Below are 18859 nucleotides of genomic sequence, written 5' to 3' on the forward strand. Positions count from 1 at the left end.
ATCTGCCATGCGGATCACTCACAGCTCGGCAGCCACTGTACACACACCTATCGGCCGCCTTAGTCAGGTGTGTGTCCGGGCCATTGCTGTTTTTGGTATTATTGAGTGAAAATGTTGTGAATTCACCATTTTTTATGTATATAGTGCTGACCCCACCAATCATGCAGGTAAAAATAAAAATTCAGTCAGGAAAAAACAGCTATGGCAGAATCAGTGGAAACCTACTGTGGTAAACCTGCTTGTCTCTTCAGTATGCAAGCAATGTCATGTGTAAGTATGCCAAATCCAAAAAGGCTTTATTGGCAGGAACAAATACATTTAGCATTGCCAAAGCAAAACAAAGCATTCACACTAGGAAGGGGAGAGGTATATAGTCAATAGGGTGTGGAGGATGTAAGGGACAGTATGGGGGGCTGGTATATACAGTAATACAGGGGTATTGGGGTTGCAAGCGTCATCCTTAACCGGTTAAACACAGGCCTTCAAGAAAAGGCTTGCTCTAGTACATACTATACTTTAACCTCCCTGGCAGTAAGCCCGAGTTCAGCTCGGACTATGCCGCGCAGGAGGATTTCTCGGGCCCTGCTGGGCCGATTTGCATCTTTTTTTTTTTTTTTAAACACGCAGCCAGCACTTTGCTAGCTGAGTGTTCTATACGATCGCCACCGCCGATCCGCTGCGACGCCCCCCCCCCCCCCGGACCCCTTGCGCAGCCTGGCCAATCAGTGCTCAGGCAGCCCTGAGGGGTGGATCGGGACCCCATCTGACGCCACGACGTCTGACATCATCTTGATCGTCGCCATGGCGACGGGGGAAACCCATACAGGAAATCCCGTTCAGAACGGGATTTCCTGTTGGGATTATGCGCCGGAGGGGATCGGAGGGGCTGAGCGGATGCCGCAGGGAGGGGGGAAGCATGTAGCTAGCGCTAGAGTAGCTACATGCTACAAAAAAAAGGTAAAAAAAAACCCTCCCGCGGCCGTGCGCTGCATGAAATCATACCGGCAGGGGGGTTGAACTATAACTTAAAAAAGACATTCTTTGTTAGACATGCTTACTGTCGCCCTGTCAGGATGGCCGATCGGTCTAAGGCACTGCGTTCAGGTCGCAGCCTCCCCTGGAGGTGTGGGTTCAAATCCCATTTCTGACTGCATTTGTTGCATGTTCATTTAGGGCTGGTGCACACCGAGCGGCTTTTTGGGCGTTTTCAGATCCGCTTGCGGCTGCGGATCTGCTTGGTCAATGTATCTCAATGGGGTGGTGCACACCAGAGCGGGGGGCGTTTTGCAGAAACGAAAAATGCCTGGGTGAGGCATTTTTTGGATTGCGGGTGCGTTTCTGCCTCAATGTTAAGTATAGGAAAAACGCAAACCGCTCTGAAAAACGGCACTTCAGAGCGGTTTTGCAGGCGTTTTTGTTACAGAAGCTGTTCAGTAACAGCTTTACTGTAACAATATATGAAATCTACTATACTGAAAACCGCAGCAGCAATCCGCAAAACGCTAGCAAAACGCCTCATAAAAATAAAAAAAAGCGTTTAAAAATCTGCTAGCATTTTGCGGATCTGCTAGCGGGTTTTGGTGTGCACCAGCCCTTAGAGGCTGAATAGTGGCTCTGCCTCTGACACGAGACCTGGGTTTCAAATCTTGGCTCTTCCTGTTCAGTGAGCCAGCACCTATTCAGTGAGGAGACCTTGGGCAACACTCCCTAACACTGCTACTGCCTATAGAGCGGGTCCTAGTGGTGCTTTGTGTCCGCCAGGAGAAAAGTGCAATATAAATGTTCTGTGTCTACCACAGTTTACTTCTACTGCTACTATTTTCTCATAGCTGATTTCTGCTGTCAGCTTTTTTTTTTTTTTTTTCTTTTTTTTTTTTTTGTCCCAGCATGTGAGCTGCCACCTTGCATAGAATAGAGATGATTCAAATCAAAGCTTTTTTTTTTTAATCATTTTGGTTAAAATTAAAGTACATCTGTTTTTCCCTTTTCTTTAGTTACATATTTACTTTAGTAGGGGAAATCCTTTGGATGATCCAGAGGGTTCCCCTGATCCTCTGCAAGTCTTCTGCTGCTGGCCGGGACCATCCTCCTCTTTGCTGCTGCGATCCCCTCCATGTACAAGCGCGGCTGCACTGCGCACACACTAGATTCTTGCTTGAGATGATCTTTTTCAGCTAACCTCAGCACAGTTTAGTGTGTGTACATAGCTTTAAAGGGATACTGTAGGGGGGTCAGGGGAAAATGAGTTGAACTTACCCGGGGCTTCTAATGGTCCCCCGCAGACATCCTGTGCCCGCGCAGCCGCTCACCGATGCTCCGGCCCCGCCTCCGGTTCACTTCTGGAATTTCAGACTTTAAAGTCTGAAAACCACTGCGCCTGCGTTGCCGTGTCCTCGATCCCGCTGATGTCATCAAGAGCGCACAGCGCAGGCTCACTATGGTCTGTGTCTGCGCAGTACACTACTGGTGACATCAGCGGAAGCGAGGACACGGGCGTGCAGGCGCAGTGGTTTTCTGACTTTAAAGTCAGAAATTCCAGAAGTGAACTGGAGGCGGGGCCGGAGCATCGGTGAGTGGCGGCGCCAACACAGGATGTCTGCAGGGGACCATTAGATGCCCCGGGTAAGTTCAGCTCATTTTCCCCCGACCCCCCTACAGTATCCCTTTAAGCACTGAATCTTCAACAGCTGTCCACTGCCTCCCTGCTATTTAGTGGCATTATTTAAATGGAGATGATACTAAACTAGGAACTAGAAAAAAAATTAATGGGACTTTCTGTTATATAAAATTGGTTTCCTGAAGTACATACAGGCTCTCTTTGCCTTTATTAAATTAATCCCAATCTGTTTTTTTTACCCCCCCCCTTTTCCCTTCTTGGTTACATAAAGAAAAGTACTGTACATACTTTGCATGGAAGCTTCATGTGCAAACACGATGGGCTGGCAGTGATTACATGGTAAATAGCTACACAGGTTGGCTGTCGGACATTGCTGAGGTTCTAGCTATTTAGCCACAATTATCACAAGCCTTGGGAACTCCTGGTATGCAACTTGGAAAAATGATCTTTTATATTTAATGATGGTCAAGAATGTATTTTATTTTATTAGCAAACCTTTTGGGGTCAGATACTGTTATTAAATAGACCCCCTAAGGGTCAGGCATGTACAGTATTTTTTGGACTATAACACACTCCTGACCATAAGACGCACCTAGTTTTAGAAGACAAAAACCAGGGGAAAATAGTATATACTAAACCTGGTGCATCCATGGTGAAGGGGCATCTTGTGGATTATGCCTCCTTTGTACCTCATGCCCCCTTGTAACCTCTTCTGTCTCCCTGTGTTCTTCTCTGTCCCCCTTGTGTCCTACTCTATGTCCCTTTGTATCCTCCTCTATGCCCCCTCTGTCCCCCATGTGAACGCCTCTGTCCTCCTTGTGTCCTCTATGCCCCTTTGTGTCCTCCTGTGTCCTCAGTTTTCCCCCCTGTGCCCTCCTCTGCACGGGCACAGGACAGGGAGTCAGACATTGCGGCGGGTTGAAGGTTTGTATTAGCAGGCATTCACAAGTCAGGAACTACCTACATTTGGACTGTAAGACGCAGTGACTCCCCCCCCCCCCCCCCCCACACACACACTTTTTGGGGAGAAAAGCGAGTCTGGTCGTCCAAAAAATACAGGAACTACTAATTTTGGGGTCCCCCACAGCAAAACTTTTAACGGGGCCCCCTTAGTGTTCACGTCCCTTGCCTCCCTTGGTGATCCATATACAGCGTATACATACAACTCGTAAAACAAGTGTGGCCATCAGGATCTTCACACCCATAACAAGTCTAGCCTCAAAAACACCTGATTTGGAATATTTGAGAAAGAGAAGGTCAGTAGTTGGGGCCTCCCTACATCTCTGGGCCCCCAGTGATGTGGCTGCTTCCCCTAGTTACGCCCCTTCTGAGGATATTGCGCTAGGCTTAGACAGGGTTTAGATTCTTAAATAGGCAGGATGAATCGAATTATTTTAAAAGGGTGTAGCTCTAGCGGGCACTGGCGTTCGGCTTTACTATAGGGGAACTCTGTAAGGGAACAATCAGTGGGCTATGCAATAGGATAAATGGCAACAATGTCTGAAAGTTAGTGAGCTAATTGGAGGCAATAGGCGTGATTCACAAAGCTTTTCACCGGTTTTCCTCTGTTTTCACCTTATCTGTTACATTTATAAGCTTCTAAAGAGCAAAAATATCATATAATTAAGGTAAGAAAAGTAATGAAATGAAGTTAATCAGGAACAACTTACTTTGAGTGATTATTTTGCTTGTAAATGTGCTGAAAGGTTATTTTTATCAATTAGGTGATAAGTTACAGTATTAGACGTTTTGTGAGTAGAGCCCATTGTCTGAAAGGAGGCTCTATTGGATTAGACACCACTGGAGGGGGGTCTAAGTATTACCCTGGGTACACACTATGAGATTTTCTGGTCGATTTACTGTCAGATCGATTATTTCCAACATGTTCGATTTGCTTTCCAATCAGTTTCCGAGCATTTTCCGATCAACTTCCTATTAAAGTGAAAGGAAATCGATCAGAAAGCAAATCTGACATGTTGGAAATAATCGACCTGACAGTAAATCGGCCAGAAAATCTCAGTGTGTACCCAGCATTAGGGCTAGTTTACACTAGAGTGCTTTACTAGTGAGTTCATCTTGTCTGAAAGCTCTATGGCAATGCAAATCAATGGTAGTGTTCACACTGTAGTGATCACCAATGATTAGTGATTTGCTGATATCTCAAACATCGTGCATGCAGCATTTGTGGAGTGATTGCATTCAAATGTTAAAGATTCACAAAACACAACCACTCTAAAATCACTTTTCTGTGCAGTGAAAACTGTGCTGGCAATCAGCAAAACGCTACCAAAGTGCCCAGTGTGAACTCACCCTTAGGCATCAGTAGAGGGAGGGTTCTGCATAAGGGTAAGATTAGGTTATAATAAAAGATCAATAAAAATGATTGATATTTTACTATCAGAATTAATTAGTAGAACATTGGTAATATTCCCGATAATCTACAATCGGCTATAACTCACAGCCTTTATCGGCAAGCTCTGCCCTTTTTAACTTGCACCTTTTGCATATGAATGCGGAAGAATTGCTATTTGGCAATTGTCACTACTGAAATGGACAGTAGGGCTTTCCATTCACAGGGGGAGCCGTAGCGACAGCAGATGAAGATGCTCTCCATATTCTTCTGAGTAGGCTGAAATCAGGAACTCTATCACCAGAGATGTGTGTTGCTTGCAGAACAGATATGGTGATGGCTGTGTCAGTAGGTGTGGCCCCTGGAACAGGAGGAAGATGTTAGCACATGTCTCAGTGCAGTGGTAGGCGGAGACCACACCTTAGAAAGTTAGTTTTCTTGCGTTTGGCGTTGGTTACAGATTTTGGATGGCGCATTACCTCCTTCACCAGCAACACATGTGTATGCTTTACACTTCTAAAGGATCGAATGTGAACCGCTCTGACGTAGATTAGAATCCTCCAAATGCAAAGGAAGACTGAAAGAAGATATGGTCAATGACCAAAGATCCACTTTTAAATTCAGAATCAGCTAGGATTTGATTAGCTCAGTTCCAACTTGCATAGAATTTGCATTAGAATTGCATGCAAAGTAGCATTACCGTATTAGTACGCCATTGACATCTCTTGGGCAGGAAACACTTGCAGGGGCGTTTTCCCCCACAAGTCTCTGTTATGGTGCGATGGCGGTTTTTGCATGTTATTTTTTACAATCGATTCCACAAATTTTTTGGATGCAGCTGAATACATTTGTAATTGCTAATGTGCGGGGAAGAAACAAAGCTGTGCAATTTAAAAATGCAAACGCAAAACAGGAACGCTAACGATGTGCGTTTCCTGAGCGGTGCCACTTCCTTTGGCAAAATGTGCATGATTCCAGTAAGTGTCTCCTGCCTTGCTGTAACAATGCTTTAGAAACACCCTTACAAGTTCATGGTGGCTGCTGACAAAACAGTGCCCTCTGGTGGTCCCAGATTGATCACTCAGTTTTAGGTAGAGGCTGTATGGGCATGATCCTGTGGCTTCATCATCTGGACTCTACAGAGATGCAGAAACTGGAAGATGGTTGGATGAGAGAGGGACGGAGGTACTTGGATTATTGAGTATGTGACTGCTAAGCCTGTATTTCATGTTTAAAATCGTTTCAGTGCTTTTATGCACCTAACTGATGTTTCTTAAAGTGTATCTGAGACCAAGCAAGTAAAAGAATTGATACTTGCCTGGGGCTTCCTTCAGGCTGTGGACTCCTTCGCCAGGCCGCTCTGTTTGTCCGCTAGCCAGCCCAGGCCTCAGTCACGCATGCTGGCCACGTGCGCTCACCCACCGCACTCCCGTAGCTGGGTGCTCTGTGCGTGCACATTAGTACTGCATAATGCGCTCTGCCATAGAATCACAGCATGCGCAGCTGGCCCACGCATGCGTGATGAAATGCGGCTGAGGCAAGTTGCTGGGCCTGCTAGCGGTTGAATCGAGCGAGATGGCGAGGGAGCGTGTGTATGTATACATTGGACAGATTTTTAAATGTTACAATCAGAAAAAAATGATTGAAATTTTTTCAAAATCTCTTTTCAATTCGAAAATTACAATGTGTGGCCACATTCAAAAATAAAGCCCCATTCCACTGCTTAATCATAACCTTCCTAACTAATGTTGACCCTTTCGTGATGCCTAACCCTAAGGGCTAAATTACACTGTGTGGTGCAGTCAGTCTGTGTATGATCTGCATGGTATCCTCTGTTGGAGAATGTTCTATACATGCTGATAGGCACCCAGTATAATAAGTTAGAACTCTTTACTGAAGAAAACTACGTGGAGATATATCAAACGTCACCATCAGGAAAGCCATCTTGCTTAGAACAGAGAAAATACAAAGTGAATATAGGAAATGACAATCCCATAAAGATTACCATCACGTTTTACACATGCCTACATCTTGTGGTTGTTTTACTATACAGCAGTTTAAAGAGAGCCTGAGGTGGGCTCATAAAAAAAAAGTAGACTACTTGATCCGGAGGGCTGAGCAGATCAAGTAGCTTCAAAAACCGCCGCTCCTGTGGGCCGCAATGGCCCACTTTCACTTTTGTGACCTCCGGGTCATGATGCTGCAGGGAGCGATTGTGTGTCGCTCACCAGCACGCAGGAAGGTGGGGGAGTGGCAGGAGGCGTGGCTAGGAGAGAGCTGCCCAATGGCAGCTCTGGAGTCCCTGTAGGAACACCCCTGGTGTGCATTTTGAAGAGGGAATCCCTCTCCTCAATGTTTACCCTCAAGATAGCAACAAATATTGTCGGTAATCTCGGGTGGGGTATAGCGTGGCAGTGGGAGGCAGAGAGCGGCGGTGTGGGGACACAGAGGCATGTCATGAGGCAGAGAACATGCCTCTGTGTCCCATCTGCCCCCCAAGGAACCGCCTTGGTTCTCTTTAAGGCAATAATCCTGTTGATACTTCAAACATCAGTCCATAAACTGTCACGTTGCCATTTCTAGTAAAGAGAGCTTTCCTACACATTGTGATGTAACGCCTCCGAGATCAATTATTGCATGATTCATGCGATTTCCCGCAATGAGATGTGTGGTAGATTTTTTTTTTATAGCAGGACATTTTCAAAAACTGGTTTAGTTTCTATATGATCAATTAAATGTATGTTTTGGCGGTTCACTGCCAGTGTTGGGCAGATCTCTGCTGAAAGTAGCCGTCTATATGGTTAGCGGGGTGCTAAGAGACTTTTTACTATTTCACACTAAATTTTGATCTGAGCAGTGTTCTGGACGCTAGGGTGAGCCTGCACATTATGCGCCCTTTACCATCATTTCTCTTTTTCATTTCAGAGATCTATTTCAGGATTGCATTAGCCTTGCTCCCGAAACAGCTTAAAAGGGCCTTTCTATGGATTCCAGCAATAATAAGTATTTTTCAGATAGCTATTCAGCTTACCGCACCTCTCGTTCCTCTCTTCCTTTTACTGCCATAAACACTTGGCTACAAATAATAGAAAATTCTATTTAGTCAAAAACCTGGCACATGAGAGAAAAATTAATCATCTGAGCCAAGTGAACAATAATCTCTTGTATAGGTAATTGAATTAATTCTACAAAAGATTTCAGAGGCTCTATTTTTTAACTTTTTTATTTGGTATCTGCTGGGTCTTTCCTTGAAGAGGAATTCAAGTGAAAAACAAAATAGTACATTTAGCTATGAGTGCCATTGTCTATCTGTAAAAGCTTTCACGTTTCTGCACAGCCAGTCTGTTAATGTCCTTAAGCTACTTAACAAATCTAGGCAGAAGGAACAGATTGTACGCTGGGAAAATGCATAATGAGAAGGTACCATCAATGAAGACTGCATATCTGAGTGGCCGCCAGTTCTTTTACATACACAGTGCTGAAGAGCAATAACGTCAGCTGAACTCTTTAGCTTCCTCGATGTTCCAGGAAATCATCCGTCACATTAATGCATTGACACTGAGTGGTCTCAAAAGAGGAGAGGGCAGTTTTGACTTTTATAGACAGTCATTATTTGCATATTACTTCACCAGCTTTTATCTGGAAGTAGTAGTTTTTCTCATCTGCAGTTTTCCTGAATAATTCCCTCCACAGTAGGAAGCCAAACAGCAGGTGTCCTTCACATGGGCAGCTGTAGGTGGCGCAGTCACAGTGAGCTGCTCCATTGACGGGCTCTGGATTGCCATTTGGGAGGTGTCTGACTCATGGAGGCGCTTGTGAGTGTGGCTGCAGCAGCACTCAGATGTGACATAAGGCGGTTCTTTGCAGCCCGGTAACTACACAGCGTGTCAAGCGGCAACATGCTCAGGGTTACACAATTACTCTTCCAGCACTATAGGGCTTAATGCCCAATCGTTCTCACCACCTCCAACCATTAAGGAGTGTACAAAACCCCTTTGTTGCTACATCCTGTCATGCAACTTTGTCGGCAGCCTTTGCTGCTGCAAGGCAGTATCAGTCACCAGCGATATTCGTAATTCACATGGGCATCCACAGAAAATTTTCCGGGGGGGGAGAAGTAGTGCAGCACGAGGAAAATTGGGAGTACGTTGTGTAGCGCGCATAGTGCGCTGAAAAAATGGGGTTACGGCGTGCGTAGTGGGTGTGGTCACGGGTGGAGACAAATTTACATGAACTTAGCAATGGTGGGACATTAGATTAGGACAGTGGTGGCGAACCTTTTGGAGGTCTAGTGCCCAAACTGCAACCCAAAAGTCACCTATCTATCGCAAAGTGCCAACAGCAATTTAAACTAAATACAAAAGCTTTAACTCATACATGAATATTATGGAAAATCCAAGTTGAAAATAAACTGTGAAGATAAACAATTTGAGACCCCCAACAAGACAAATTCAGCAATCTTGAGGCCCTCAACAAAATCTTGAGGCCCGCAACAAGCCAAATTCAGCAATCATGAGACCTCCAACAAGATAAATTCAGTAACCGTGAGGCCCGCAACAAGACAAATTCAGCAATCATGAGACCTCCAACAAGACAAATTCATTAACTGTGAGGCCCCCAACAAGACAAATTCAGCAGTCATGAGGCACATAAATAGACCGCATTTCACATAAATAGGCAGAATGCCCCCTTAATATGGTAGACACCTCTCACTTGGCTTCTGAATTCTCCTCTACTGGCTGCTGTGCCTGGCCGGCCTGGCAGTACTGTTTTTGGCTGTATTGGGGATGGTGTGGGCTGTGGCCGGGCTGGCTGGCGGTGACGCTGTGGCCTTTTTCACAGTGATTTTGGGCTGGTTGGCTGGTGGTTAGGCTGGGCTGGCTGGCCTGGATAGTTTAGGTAGTGCCAGGAGCCTCCAAGTTTAGGTAGTGACAAGGCCCCCCAGTTTAGGTAGTGACAGGGCCCCCCCAGTTCACGTAGTGACAGGAGCCCTTAGTTCAGGTAGTGACAAGAGCCCCCCAGTTCAGGTAGGGACAGGTGCCCCCCAGTTCAGGTAGTGATAGGAGACCCCCAGTTCAGGTAGTGACAGGTGCCCCCCATTTCAGGTATTGACAGGTGCCCCAGTTCAGGTAGAGATAGGTGCCCCCCAGTATACATAACCAGATCTATAGGTATCCCCAGTGGCCGCAGAGAGAGAAAATGGAGTGTGTGGGGAAGTTCCCTCACCTTTAGGGCTCCCCCTCTCGCTCCCCCCTTTAGAAATCAACGGTGCGGGCGGCAACGGCGAACACTTACGCTATTACCAGGCGCGAGTGACTCTGTATCTGTGCGCCGCTGCTCTGGTCTAGTCCAGACCAGTGCAGCGGCTCACAGAGAGAGAGTCACTTGCGCCTGGTAATAGCGTAAGTGTCCCGCCGCTGCCGGCCCGCACCGCTGTTTTGTAAAGGGGAGAGAGAGGGGGAGCCCCAAAGGTGGGGGGAGACTTCCCCACCGCTGTCCACCCGCTCCCTTTTCTCTCTCCGTTACCACCCCAGGGTGGGTGGCCGGCCCGAGCCGAAGCTCGGGATCAGAAACAAATGCCATGAAGAGAGGGAAGCCTCAGGATCCACCCCTTGGTTAATGGAAGCCCCCTCCCCCCCTTCCCATTGCTGAGCTTGGCCCCCCTCCACATCGTGGCTCCTCTTCTGCATTCATGGCTGTGCATTAGCAGCTCAAGCTCGCCTGTGCATCTACTGCGCGGCCAAGAATGCGGAAAAAGAGCCGCGTGGCCCCGATAGGATTAGTGACAATGCCTTGACGCAAATCTTAAAGCTTCTAATACTTTTAGCCATACACCCTGAACAAGCATACAGTAGATCAGGTGTTTCTGGCATTGTCATATCTGACTGGGTTAGCTGCATGCTTGCTTCTGGAGTGATTCAGACACTACTGCTGCCAAATAGATCAGCAGGGCTGCCAGGTAATTAGTATTGTTTAAAATTAAATAATTATGACAGCCTCCATATACTTCTCACTTCAGTTGTCCTTTAATTGTCCTAGTTACACTACACACACACTACCACCATGTGTGAGGTAGGCGGGCCAGCTGTCGTCCTGCTCGTGAGGGAATAGTGCATACTGCACCTAATTTTGACCACAATACAACACAGTTCAATTTACTGGAAAGAAGCTTGATTTATTGCACATAAAATTTAACTCCCGACCTAGATTTCGACTTAGAGCGCCTGACAAAGTTTTTCCTCACCACTCAACATCCTGCAGCTCCTCACCCCTCCCTGCAATTGGGTGAGTTGTTGTACTAGGGTGAAGCAATATGAGGGGCAGGGCCATCTCTCAGCTGTTGCGGCTATATGTTTTACATATCTTATATATTGTGGTGATTTGATAGTGTTATGGTTAAGGGCTCTACCTCCGACACAGGAGACCAGGGTTCAAATCTCGGCTCTGCCTGGTCAGTAAGCCAGCACCTATTCAGTAGGAAACCTTAGGCAAGTCTCCCTAACACTGCTACTGCACGTCCTTATGGCTGCAGCTCTGGCGCTTTGAGTCCGCCAGGAGAAAAACGTGATATACATGTTATTTGTCTTGTCTTATGTTTCTATGAGATGTAGTTTTAAAAAATTAACTTAAACTAGTGTTTTTATTCAATTTCATTAACCTAAGATGCATACTGGATTCAGGAACTTTTTCCAAAGAATGAGGCAGAGTTTTCTAAAAACGTAACAACAAAAGTTGTTTAGCTGATACCTTTAATGACTAACTGTACAAGATTTTTCTGCAAGCTTTCGAAACTTTGTTTCTTCTTCAGGAATGTTGAACCATACGGTATGGCTCTGAACCAGTTCTGAAACATCTTTTACAGTTAGTTATTAAAGGTATCACCTAAACAACTTTTGTTATGTCTTTGGATTCTCTCCATGACTAATACCGGGCCACACGCAACTGGCAGAGTTTTCTAGGAGTAAACTTCAATCCAAAATATTCCATCTTTCCGAAGCTTCACTATCGTTTTATAGGTTTCAGGTTTCTCTAGATGTCAATAAAAGTCACTGTAACTGTATAATACAGCTGAGGTAATTGCAATATTTTAGTATAACAGCTGAGTGGATGAGGCTTGAAATGAAGGCTCTATATTAAAATAAACCTCATCCTAATACACTTTGACACAAAGTGTCATGAGAGCTGCTGGGATCAGCTCACAGTGAGGTGTGTTGCTTGTTATGAACATGGCAGGTTGCTCAGAAAAGTCTCTAGCTGCTCATACCATTCCAAAATCATGACAAGTTAGTAAATTAGCAGGTTTGTTTCACAAAGTCCCTATACACACCCTGGCATCAACAGGGGATGCGCAAAATGTGTGTCAGGTACTGAAGGACTGGGCCGTAAAGGACTATTGAGCCTTACATGCCTTGTTCAGTGCTCCGCTACTCTGAAATGAATATTCACAGGGGCAGCTATGACAATGCAATCCTGAATTGTACATGTTCCCGCTTCCTACGCAAAGAAGATCTCAGATAGGTGAGACAATTGCTAGACTTGAATTTTAGGCACTGGATACTTTTATACACTCAATCCTGTATGTCAAATAAAAAATAAGTATGCAGAGTTTGCTGCCTGAGATAATCACTTGCGATCACTTCTGGTGACATTTAGCTATTGTTATTCCTACATCTCTCTCTGAATAGCGGCCTGGTCTGTCCTGTAGCACAGCGGGTGGGATGAGCAGGCGGCAGCCCCTCTGGTAGTTGCAGTAGTAATTCAAAGAGAGAGGAGGGTCCGGCGCTGCTACAAATGAGACTTAACTTTATTGAAGACGTTCAAGTAAAAACAGGTTCAGAAAATCCATAAAAGGTGGGAAATGCACCTACCAGCTCTGGAAGGCGGTGGGCTGTGGACAGGACGACCTTTCTACTGAGGCTTCATGTGCCTTCCAGAGCTAGTGTGTGTATTTCACATCTTAGTTTTTTGTACTTGTACAATGGAACTCTTTCAATCAATTCCTACCACTTGCAGCACATCAATTTTTAACCTCCTTGGTAGTGAACCCAGTCAGGCTCGGGGTGGAAAAAAGAAGCTAAGAGCGGTAATCTTGAGCCTGACTCGGGGTAGCTGTTGGGAGGGGCGTTTGTAACGTAGGTCCCCTGGAGGCTCTTGATCCCTTATGTGGGATCGCAGTTTGTCATCTTGATGACAGATGGTGATCTCACTATAGGGGTAGAGCGCCACTTGGTGGATGGAGGGAGAATTGCAGCACTGAATACAGGGTAGGTGAGCTATTTGCAGGGCTGCCATAGATCTCCCAGAGGTAAGATTTTTTTCCCCTGCTTTTGAGGTCTATAAAGCATGTGAAAAATGGTACCGCTTTTAGACCCCAAAATCCAGAAGTAATCATAATGCCATTATATTTCAGAAGGGATTTCCAGAGGAATAAAAAAAAATCAAACACATTATATACTCTGAAAGTGCAATGGGGAAACAGTGGTACAGCGTTTGAATTGTTTTTCCATTATTTTCTCTTACTCAGCTGCCTTGTCTAACAATGATGTGATTTATTAAACCATGGCAAACACAGGAACATTTCATTAGTGACATATGTTGGTGGCATATGCTATTTCCTGCTTCTGACATACAGGAATTGATGACACGGTTGTAAAGATCACATGTGACGGATTTGATGAGCAATGAATATAAAAATAGATAGAGTGCTAATAGTCGAATAAGGGAGCTGGGTGAGGTGTTTGGAGCAATGTGCTAATGCTGCTACAAAAATGCCGGAATGGGAAAGGTTATTCTCAGTAAGGGGCTGTACATGCAACCCAATAGGGCTGAAGTGGTTTTTCTCTCATTTCCTATCCTGCTGCTTCAATGGTCATTAACCCTCCTGGGCGATACAATTACATCGCCCAGGAGGGGGCGCAGCACTTTTTTTAAAAAATTTTATTTTTTAAATCATGTAGCTACATGATAGCCGCTGCCTAGTGGCATCCCCCCACCCACTCCGATCGCCTTCGGCGATCAGAGTAAGCAGGAAATCCCGTTCAGAACGGGATTTCTTGCTGGGCTTCCCCGGTCGCCATGGCGACGGGGCGGGATGACGTCACCGACGTCATGGACGTTGTGACATCAGAGGGAGTCCCGATCCACCCCTCAGCGCTGCCTGGCACTGATTGGCCAGGCTGCGCAAGGGGTCGGGGAGGGGGTGCTGCGCGGCATGGCGGGTAGCGGCGGATCGGCAGCGAGCGGTGGCGATCGGAAGTTACACGCAGCTAGCAAAGTGCTAGCTGCGTGTAACAAAAAAAAAATTATGCAAATCGGCCCACCAGGGCCTGAGAACTCCTCCTGCGTGACATACCCCGAGCTCAGCTCGGGATTATCGCCCAGGAGGTTAAAGCATCTTTTACTGTCACTGGCTTTCTGACTGGCTGCCAGTATAAGCCAATCAGAAGTTGGAAGCCAGCTGGAAAATAGGGTTTGGCTACAAACATTGTAAGCCAGCTTGCAGGAGAGATTAGTAAGGGGTGGTGGATCGTAGGCATTACGCGCATTAAAAACATCAACGCTCTTTATTGTTTCACTACCAACTGCTATCTAATGAACGTGTGCTATACCGTACTTGCTGATAGCGTGGTTGCTTGTAGCGTTATGCCGATAGCGTTTTGAAATAGCGATGTTTAGTGAATCAACCCCATAGTGCGGGGATAATGTCCAGGGATTGGACCAGCAGGGGCTCAGGCAGGACGAGTGGAGCTCTTGTCATTGCCAATTAGCAGGCATTAGTTCATAGCGCTCGCTATGCTACTCTGATAAGGCATGCTATTTGTTATAGTGAATCAATCTCATTGTGCCTGCCTGCTCCCCTTCCTGCACTCGCCCCTAAAAGATCAACCTTTTCTGATCAGTGTCCAAACAATATTTCAATCAAATATCAATCAAGATGACCCTAGTTTTTTTCTGAATTTCTGATAGATCAATATTATTATACACTCTAACTTATTAAAATATCAAACAGCATTTGGTGGGATTATAGATTCTGTGACATCGCAATCAAACTCTTCTTAACAACTGCAACTTTGTGAGCCTGATTTAGGGCGTGTTTCCACTATGCGCAGATTGGATGCAGAAAAACTGACTCCAATGAAAGCCTATGGGAAAATCTGCATCAGAAAAATTGTTTTTAGTGGAAACAGGCCCATTGACATTCATTGGCGTCAGTTTTTCTGCATCCATTCTGCATCCAATCTGCGTGTAGTGGAAACAGGCCCTTTCACACTCTGGCTTTGTGTTGGACACTATAATCGCATTGCGAACACAATGAAATTATATTTCAACACAACTGCTGCAGTATTGTGCCATTAATTACCCCTTTAGTCTTACTTCTTGCTTTGTGTAAATGTATGAACCAATGGGACAAACGGGAGAATCTAGTGTGTCATTTACACCAAATTGTGTTTTGTTGTCATGGCTTTCAGCAGAAAGCAAACTCTAGGGCACGCACGCACGCACGCACGCACGAACACACATACACACACACTTCAGATTTGTCCCCACAGAACAAAAGAACAAGTGTAGCTATACTGCCCCTCAAACAATTGCTATGGTATCACCCCCTGCTGCAATACAGGGGCGTAGCAATAGCCATAGTAGCTTGATTGATGTATTTCTTAATTTAAGTTGTTATAAAGAAAAACTAGTGATGATAAAAAGTACCAATGTGGTTTGAATTCTAAAATTATATCTTTTGCTTATGAATCTTTAGTAGTATGTGTGGCTAGGGGTGTGGTGGGGGCGTGGCTAGAGGTGTGGCAGGACTGCGGCGTAACTAAGGAGCCAAGGCCCTCAGTGTGAGTTTTCGATGGGGCCCCCAAGCACTTTATTAGTACAAAGATCTCTTTAGTGTAAGAGGTGCAATCTGAGGAGGGAAACCATTTGTTAATTATACCATTCAGCGCACATATAGAGGTGATCATTGCCAGAAAAGTTACAAAAGATGGATGAAGTGCGGTCGCAACGTCTGCAACCCCTATTGCTATGCCACTGTGGTAGGGGCGTGTCTTAATGTGTCCCTCTTTCTCATCTAAGAAAGTTGTGAGGTATGGTATAACCCAACACAGTAATTGCTGATAGACTCAGGCCTTTGCCCTGCAGGTCTATAGAACATGGTCCTGTTATAAAGCAGGTTTAAGTGCATTCATTTCTCTTTATACAAGGTACTGATAAATATGCTGAAGGAGAAAAGTTGTAGGAAGCAGAACCATGAAATGACGTGTGAGAGATCACATTGTCTCCTGAGGAAGTACTGCCGCCACATACCAGACGTGCTAGCTATACGGAGTGTACAGGCCACAATAGGAGAAGGAGATAGGCTTTGAAATATATGAAAAATCATATTGATAATAACAGTTGTAATAACTGCAGAATATAACCTTTCTTAATAATAATGATATACATGTAATAAAAGCCAGAGAGATACGAGAGGCGTTTAATAAACATAAACAGTGATATGACAGAAGGTTCTAGAGCGAGGCTCTTGCCTCCTAGCTGAGCTTTATCTGGCTACTACAGAAACAAGATTCACTCTCTATAGAGATTAGAAGCCGGCGACATCGTAAACTGCGCTGACAGATAGTGCCCTCTAAATCTCCCACTTTACAGGGCCTTTTCCCTGGTACAATCATGAATTGGAGCAATAAAACGGAACCAGCTGAATGTTTCTCATGTAAATGATGTAAGGAAGGCGAGACATAAGTAACTGCCAGCAAGCCATGCAAGCACAGCAAGCGGGAGGAAGCTGACAGGATCGAGGGAAATGTATGAAGCCAGGAGCCGGGGACCTGCACATGCCAGCTTATACATCACCTGGAGGAGAACTGACTTTGCACACATATTTCTGCCAGCACGGGGATGTGGAACGCCGCTAAAAGCTGATACTATTCACAGCGACAGAACGTGCCACAGAGAGTATGTGCATGAAGAGCAGGAAAAGATACAGTACCATAACTAAGCTTATACAGTGCAGTAAAAAAAAAACACACCTATATCCACCTCCAAACAATCAACCCCCTGAACAAACAAAACTACCCACAACATTAAAGTGGACCTCCGCTGTAAATTCCAAAGTGAAAACGACACAGAGTGATACGTACTCTGACTGTTCCACACTCTTTTTTTTTTACCCACTGCAACAACAGCTCTGATTATGTCATTAAAAGAATACCGATGTGACATGATGAAATAGACATGTGTATGTGTACATTGCCAAGCACACAAATTACTATGTTGAGTTCCTTTTTTTTCTTTCTCTGCCTGAAAAAGTTAAACATCAGGTATGCAAGTGACAGTTTCTGTCCGGGTTGAACTATAGCGTAGGTAACCCTCACTGATAAGGAATTACAGCCATAAAACACTGTCCTGGCAGTAAATGGCTTCTGAGAACAGGAAAGAGATAAAAAGAGGCAATAGATTATAGATTTTGGCATACGTCAATGAATGCATAGCTCCCAACTGTCCCTCTTTTGGAGGGAAAGTTCATCTTAGGGAACCAAATTCCCTGTCCATCTTTTTTCCTCAAATGTTCTTCCTTCAGGACTGATGTAGAGATATATGTAAATATATGTATTTTATCTACTGAAAATGTTTTATGATTCAAACCACACTAGTCCTTACTATGCTGTTTCCTTTTCCTTCATGTAAACATTTGAAAATACTGTAAATCAATTTAAAGGATGAGAATAATGTTTAGAGTCAATTAAACACATTTTTTCTAATGAATGCAAGAAGTTTTAAATCAGGATGATACCATTTATTGGCTAACTAAAAATGAATAAGAATAAGCAAGCTTTCGGCCTTGCAGCCTTCGTCGGGCTTACATCCTGTTAGTTTGCAGGCTGGTGGTACAGACAGCTATATACATGCAACATCAAAAGGGAAAACAGATTTTTTTCAAGCATAAATACATGTCATTAAAATGCCTTAATTGAAACAGAACATCTAAATGGGGTTAGAGGTTGTTAGCTAAGATAAGGATCCTTGTTTACTCCATGCTCACGGACCTGGGAGTTGGACTGACACAGATTTTTCCAATGAAATGCATTACTAGGGGTGTGTCAGGGGCATGGTTATGGGCGTGGCTTAAGTGTCCCTCTTTCTTATCTCAAAAAGTTGGGAGGTATGATGAACGTGTTATTGAGCAGAGATAATGAAACAGTAAAAATGTAAAAAATAGTTAGGATGGGATTATTGAATATAAAATAAAACAGTGATAATCTAAAAATGTAATTTGTATGAGAAGGAGGATAGATACAATTGCTTATCTCATCAGTTTATGTTCTCCTCGGGTGTCCTTCAAGCAGCATTGTGGCAGGTACTGACTGCACTACTCCTCTCTTCACCTCTCCTCAGGTAGAAGTAGAGCACCTCTAAGGGTCCTTTTACACTGTGTCATTGAGTCGGACAATATTATTGCCAGTTTAAACAATCAACTTATGGACAAGCACCATCTAAAGTAGGTTCATAGAATAATTAATTGAGAAGGGAATGTGCTAATTGGGCATATAATATCACAACGAAACAACAAGAAACAGTACCCAATATAAACAGCACCAGACCAATCTGGGTTATATCTCAAAATCTAACACATTTTATTGGGAATAGTAATCACATAAAACATCTAAAATCACCAGTGGTGACAACAGCGGGATAAGTATAAATAATTAATCCAAAAATGAAGATAAATAGCAGATCCTCAAAAAACCCTTCAATATTACATCATAATGATAATGGGTAATACTGTATATACTTGCGTATAAGCCTAATTTTGCAGCACAAAAAATGTGATGAAAAGTTACCCCCTCGGCTTATATGCGAGTCAGTTGAGCAGAATGGATGGTGCAGCA

The sequence above is a fragment of the Hyperolius riggenbachi genome, chromosome 1 (genome assembly GCF_040937935.1).
Source record: "Hyperolius riggenbachi isolate aHypRig1 chromosome 1, aHypRig1.pri, whole genome shotgun sequence".
Taxonomy (NCBI): Eukaryota; Metazoa; Chordata; class Amphibia; order Anura; family Hyperoliidae; genus Hyperolius; species Hyperolius riggenbachi.